The 5,648-nt window shown below is 47.3% G+C and overlaps 1 long non-coding RNA gene across 2 annotated transcripts; it reads left to right on the forward strand.

Moving 5' to 3' along the window:
* The first annotated feature begins 237 nt into the window (after nt 1-237).
* Nucleotides 238-3,230, forward strand: LOC306815683. 2 transcript variants are annotated; one of them, XR_013777439.1, is made up of 3 exons: nt 238-364; nt 1,200-1,378; nt 3,123-3,230. It is a non-coding gene; the product is annotated as an uncharacterized lncRNA (long non-coding RNA). The 2 variants fall into 2 exon arrangements; XR_013777440.1 differs by lacking the exon at nt 3,123-3,230 and adding an exon at nt 2,365-2,401.
* The last annotated feature ends 2,418 nt before the right edge of the window (nt 3,231-5,648 follow it).

Raw genomic sequence — 5,648 nt, forward strand, 5'->3', positions numbered from 1 at the left:
CGCATTGACCCTGAAGCTGCCTGCAGGGCTCTTCGAGAGGGCAGCAGCTGCAAATCTTCAGAGCAGCACAGCCCAGCCAACAGTGCTGCCTCACCTGGGGATTCAGAGGTGCCTCCAGGCTCCTCCAGGATGAGTGCAGCTGCTCAAGATTGTGTGGCTTTTCCAGAACCTCCTGAGGATGCGTTTGTCACCTCTGGACCTCTGGGGGCTCCATCAGTGGAGCCAGGCACATACACATTTCAATTTCAGCCTGAGTCTGTCATTCCACGAGGTCCTGTGAACCACCAAAGCACTTTGGTGACAGTTCCAGAGAGCAGCAGCTGCACATTTCCTGAGCAGCACTTGCCATCCTACTGGCCATCAGGTAGGGGAAGAGTTTCTATCCTTGCTTTTCAGAACAATCATGAAAATTGACTGAAATATTTTCCTGCTGTGCTCTGTCATGGGTTGATCTCAAGTGCAAGTCAGGTAGAAATGTCAAGTCTGCTAGGAAACATGACAACAAAATTAATTTCTTTCTGCTTTTCCTTTCCTTGCTGCCGTTTTGGAGTGGGTTCTTTGCATTTTCCAGACAGCCTCTCTGTAGGGGTGCAAGGGCAAGGCAATGAACCTTTGTCCACGACTAGTCAGTGTCAGGTAAACTCTTTTTTTGAATGAAGTCAAACTAGGACCCTGATAGGATATTGAGAGTTTGCAGGTTGTCTCTCTTTCAGATAATGTTATTAAAATTCAACGAGCTCTGTGCATCCCCCGAGCAGCTGCAGCTATAGAATTCAGCCTCACCCACAAGGATACTTTTTAGAAGAAACTCACAGTTTAAGTTTAGGATGTGTGTCTGCAGGTGTGGGCTCTTCCTGGGTGAATCTGCTTTCTGTGGTCTGTTATTATGAGAAACTGCAAAGCCACCGACTCCAAAATTGATGGGGAGATAGAGAAGGCAGTGATTATAAAGTGCTTTTGTGTATATGCAGATCAATTTTAGAATCCATCCTTTCATATACATACACATAATTTAGAAGAAAGATTTTTAAGAGGGAGAGCTCACTCTCCCAATTCCCTGGGAAGTTTGAGTATGTTTCCAGGATTGGGGTTGCTGTGTGCTTCCTGTGGTGTTTGATCCAAGGCAGCATAGAGCTCCGTGTCCCAAAGCCACATTCTGGAGCCTGACCAATGTGTTTGAACTCTTGCAGCCACTCCAGGCACTTCAGCCCCCAGTGCTCCAGCTGGCTATGCTGGTTATGCACCATGGAGAGCCCCCAGGTGGCTCTGGGATACTCCTGGGGAAGAGGAATTGCCCCCGCTGGATCTGGACATGGTGCTTGAGACACTGGAGGAGATGCTTTCGTCCTCCCCGCCTGAAAGGTCTCCCTCTGCTCAGGTAACTCTGCTGAACAGGGATGAAAGGGGCTGACTGAGAGCTTTTGAAAGTTGTTACTTGGCTGAGAAGCAAAGGCTTCTTGAATTCAGTTGTGAATGGACAGGGAAGGATTTTCTTGGTAAAATAAGGTTTCTAAAAGAAGAGGAATGAGAAAATCACTCCCCTGAGTGAGGATGAGAGGTGTGAGCCTGTGTCGGCCAAGTTTCAGTGCTCCTTTTCCTGGGAAGAATTCCTCCTGTGGGGCCATTTGTGATGAGGAAGTGAAAGCTTTGTGCATTCTACCAGTCTTTGTTTGATGGGAAAGAAGAGAAGAGTGTTTGGAGAATGGCACTGAAGGCAAAGTGTCCCATGCAGGGAGGGGCATGTGAGAGGTGCCTCTGTTGCAGCAGCAGATGTGGGCTCTGCCTCTTTTGTGTTGGAAGGCCGAGGCAAAGCAAGGGCTGGGCTGCAGCTGCTGCTGCTGTGTGAGCCCTGCCGTGTGTGTAGGTACTCCCAGAGCCATGTTTGGGGATGGGCTGGAGCTGCAGCTTTCTTGTCCTCTCAGTAAGGTGGTGCCTGCAGTCCAGTTTCTATCTGGGAAATCCTTAGCTGGGCAAAATGCCCAGTCTTGCTGTCCATGTTACAGAGCTTAATCACCTTGCTGTTGGGCATCTGTATGGGAAGAGATGTGTGTTCCCATGCAATCTCTACAAAGCTGCAGCCTGGATGAGACTGTTCTGCACAGGGCTGTGGAGGGAGGAGCACCTCCCTGATCCAGGAACTGGCAGGACTCCTTCCTTAGAAGGCATCCATGTGTTCAGTGTCACCCCCACACTCAGCATTGTCAGCTTTGACAGCTTTTGGACCATGTTGGAGGAGTCAAATCTGAATTTTGAAGGTGTTTGTGGCCCAGATTTCTTGTTAGGAACAAGAGATTAGGTATGTGTGCCATGGATGCATTGTGTAACTGGTGAGAAGGGTTTATTTCTTTCTGTTTCTCTTTCAAGGGGAATATTAATGTTGCCTCTGAGCCTTCAGAAGGGGAGCCTGTGAACAATGCTGCAGCAGAGGGAGGTTTGCCTGGCACTGACAGCTCTGGGAACAGTTCCCAGGGACCCGAGGAGCTTGGTAAGGACAGAGCCCCCATTGGTTTAGAGAGATGTGAGAGGGCTGCTCTGAGCCTGCCTCTGACAGGCAGGGAGATCAGAAGAGTTGAGTTCTTGTCTGCAGGGTTGGTGCTTCCCATGCCTTTAGTTCAAATCCTGCACTGAGACAACCTCCCCAAGCCCTGCCCTCCTCGCTTCTCCAGAGGCTCTGACACTGAGTCCTCTGGTGTGGCAAGAGAGCCAGGAATAAACCTGACCTTGTGGGATTCATGTCACCAAGCTGGGTATCCCAATTTGGATTCATAACTCAGCTCACAGCACCCTTCAGTTTCAGCCATTTCAGTGAGGACTGAGGTCTCTCTGTCAGCACAGAGAAAGAACAAGGCTGGGCTTCTTTGTGGGAGCTGGGACTGTGTGTTTCAAGCTCTCATGGGAGCCATTTGTACTGCGAGTGCTGTGAGTTTATTGGGAAACTTCAAAAGATCAAATGTTTTGAAAACTTGGAAGGATTCCAGCTCTTTAAAGAGCAGGCCTGAAATTCCCAATTGAGAGTCTGCCTTCCAGGCCATCTCTTACAGTCTTTGACAGAAGGACAGTTACTTCCAAAGGGAAAGATGGACGGAGGCCAATATTGACTGGATGTTCCCTTTGCTTCCCAGATATCCATCTGATCTACCTTGCCAGGAGGGCTGCCCTGCGTGCCAGGGAGAAACCGGGGGAGAGCCTGTGACCATCGGGCAGGTGGAACCCCTCTGTTTATAGATACATTTATAGACTTCTATAGTTATATGTAGTTACTTTTATAGATTTTCAGATTTGCATATATATATGTATAGGGTAATATTAATATCTCTATATATATGTTATTATTTTTATTACTAGTAATGCATTTTAATAACTATTAATTAAATATTTATATTTATATTTATATTTATATTTATATTTATATTTATATTTATATTTATATTTATACATATTTCTTTAGTTAAAGGTGAGCTGTGTAGGGCTAGGGTGCATTTTTAAGGTGTTTCCCCTCTCTGATTCCTTTTCCATCTCTTGTTTTTCCCCTGTGCCCCTCTGTCCCCTGTTGCTGTGCTGGTCCGAGCTGGGGCCGGGCCGGGCGGAGCAGCAGTTCCAGCCCCGGGTGTCCCTGGAGCGGTGGCAGCTGCCGCTGGCCCCAGGCAGAGTCCCCTGAGGAGCTGCTGAGGGACGGTGAGACTGAGGGGCTGAGGGGCTGAGGGGGCGCTGGCACTGAAGGGACGGTGACCTTGAGGTGCTGCTGGGGCTGAGGGTGTGGGGCAGCAGAGGGCAATGGTGGCACTGAGGGGACAGGGAAGTGGCACAGGCTGAGGGGGTGACGGGTCTGAGGGGATGGGATGGGTGAGAAGGGACTGAGGGGGTGAGAGGACTGTGGGGTCTGAAGAAGCTGAAGGGGACTCGGGGTTTGCCGAGAGCATGGCGGGGCTGAGGGGATGGAGGGGCCAGCAGGGAGCACAGAGGGGTCTTGGACTGCACCTCTGATGGGCCTTGGAACCAATTCCTGAGCCTCCGTTTTTGCCACAGCTGCAGTGAAGACATTGCAGACAGCAGGAGGAGTGCCAGGAGCCGGCAGGGAGAAGCCAAAGGCCCCGAGCAAGAGCAGTGAGCAGGGAGCTGCTGCTGGCACAGAGGCTGGTGAGGCCCCAGGGCCGGTGGGGCAGGGTGGGGTGAGGGTGCCGTGGGCTGTGGCCGTGGGCAGTGCCCGGCACAGGGGCAGGAGCGGCCCTGCCCGTGCTGGGGCTGCTCGGCGCAGCTGCCCCGGCCAGCACAGGGGCTGTCCTGGGGCAAGGCAGCTGTGCCGGCAGGGCCCGGGAGCTGTGCCGGCTGTGCCGGGGCTGCGGGACAGTCCCGCCGCGCTGCGCTCGCCACACCCTGGCCCCTCGGCCTGCTGCTGCTTTCCAGCAATCCTGGAGGGGCGCTGAGATTTTCTCTTCCCTGATGGAAGTGCAGGTGCTGCCAAGGGAAAGGCCCTGCTCCTGACTCAGTGTTCTCTTTGCTTCCCAGATGTCCCATCTGCTGTCCCTGTCCAGGAGAGCTGCTCTGCACGGGACGAAGAGACCGAGGGAAAGGATTTGAAGATGGGGATGCTGGAATCCAATTTTCTGTTCTCTTTAAAGATACATGAACTTTCACATAGAGAGGGATAGTTATATGGATATTTTCTTATGTGATTTGCTATTTGTAGACAAATATTTCCATATTTGTGTTATATTTTTAGATGTGCTATGTATATATGTGTATATATACATAGATGTGTGTAATTCCATATATGTGTGTGTATATATATATCTAATAATGTCACTTGTGCAACATATGATAAATACATGTGTATGTTGTTATATCTGATTTTGTTCTATATCCTGGGTTTTCATTTGTGTAGATAACCTATTTGTATTGATGCAGTTATCTGTATATGACTTTTAAATGGTTGTATTTCTATTTTCATAGGTATATATGTTCTATTTTTATGTTTTTCTTTGTATATTTTTTTATTTATATGTATATGTATTTCCATGCATGTGGGGATGTATAGCTGTATATTTGCATTGATGTAGTTGCATGGGTATTTAGATTGGTAGAGTGCTATTTGTATATTGATGGGTTTGGTTTATATATCTATTTACATATAGTATGTAATATGTAATGTTTAATCTATACGTAGACCAGTAGATTGTTATAGTTTTATATATATTTATATATATGTGCATACACATGTATTTGATTCTATTTAAACATGTATGGAGTAGTACAGTTGTATAAAATTATCTGTTGAGTTCTTAGTGTAGGGCTATCTAGAGTGGGAGTGTTTATGTTCATGTTTTTATCTGGGCTGTACAGTTGTAGGTAATAAATTAAGTTGTTAAGCACCTAAGTGATCTTTGTGTATATAGTGAGTTGTTTTACAGTTTGGCAATAAATTCAGTTTTTGTTAACTGAAGTTGATATTTGTATATTTTTGCATAGCATTGTTTTAATAATGTAATAAATTTCTTTTTTTAACATTAACAGAGATCTGTATAGTTCTGTATTGTCAGTGTGGGTGTAGCAATTTTTAATAAATGACATTTTTCAACTGAAATCGATTCTTGTGTATGTGTTGATCAGCAGTGCAGCTGTAACAATCTGCAAGAAATGGCATTTGCCAG

This window comes from Erithacus rubecula (genome assembly GCF_903797595.1).
Source record: "Erithacus rubecula genome assembly, contig: scaffold_185_arrow_ctg1, whole genome shotgun sequence".
NCBI lineage: Eukaryota > Metazoa > Chordata > Aves > Passeriformes > Muscicapidae > Erithacus > Erithacus rubecula.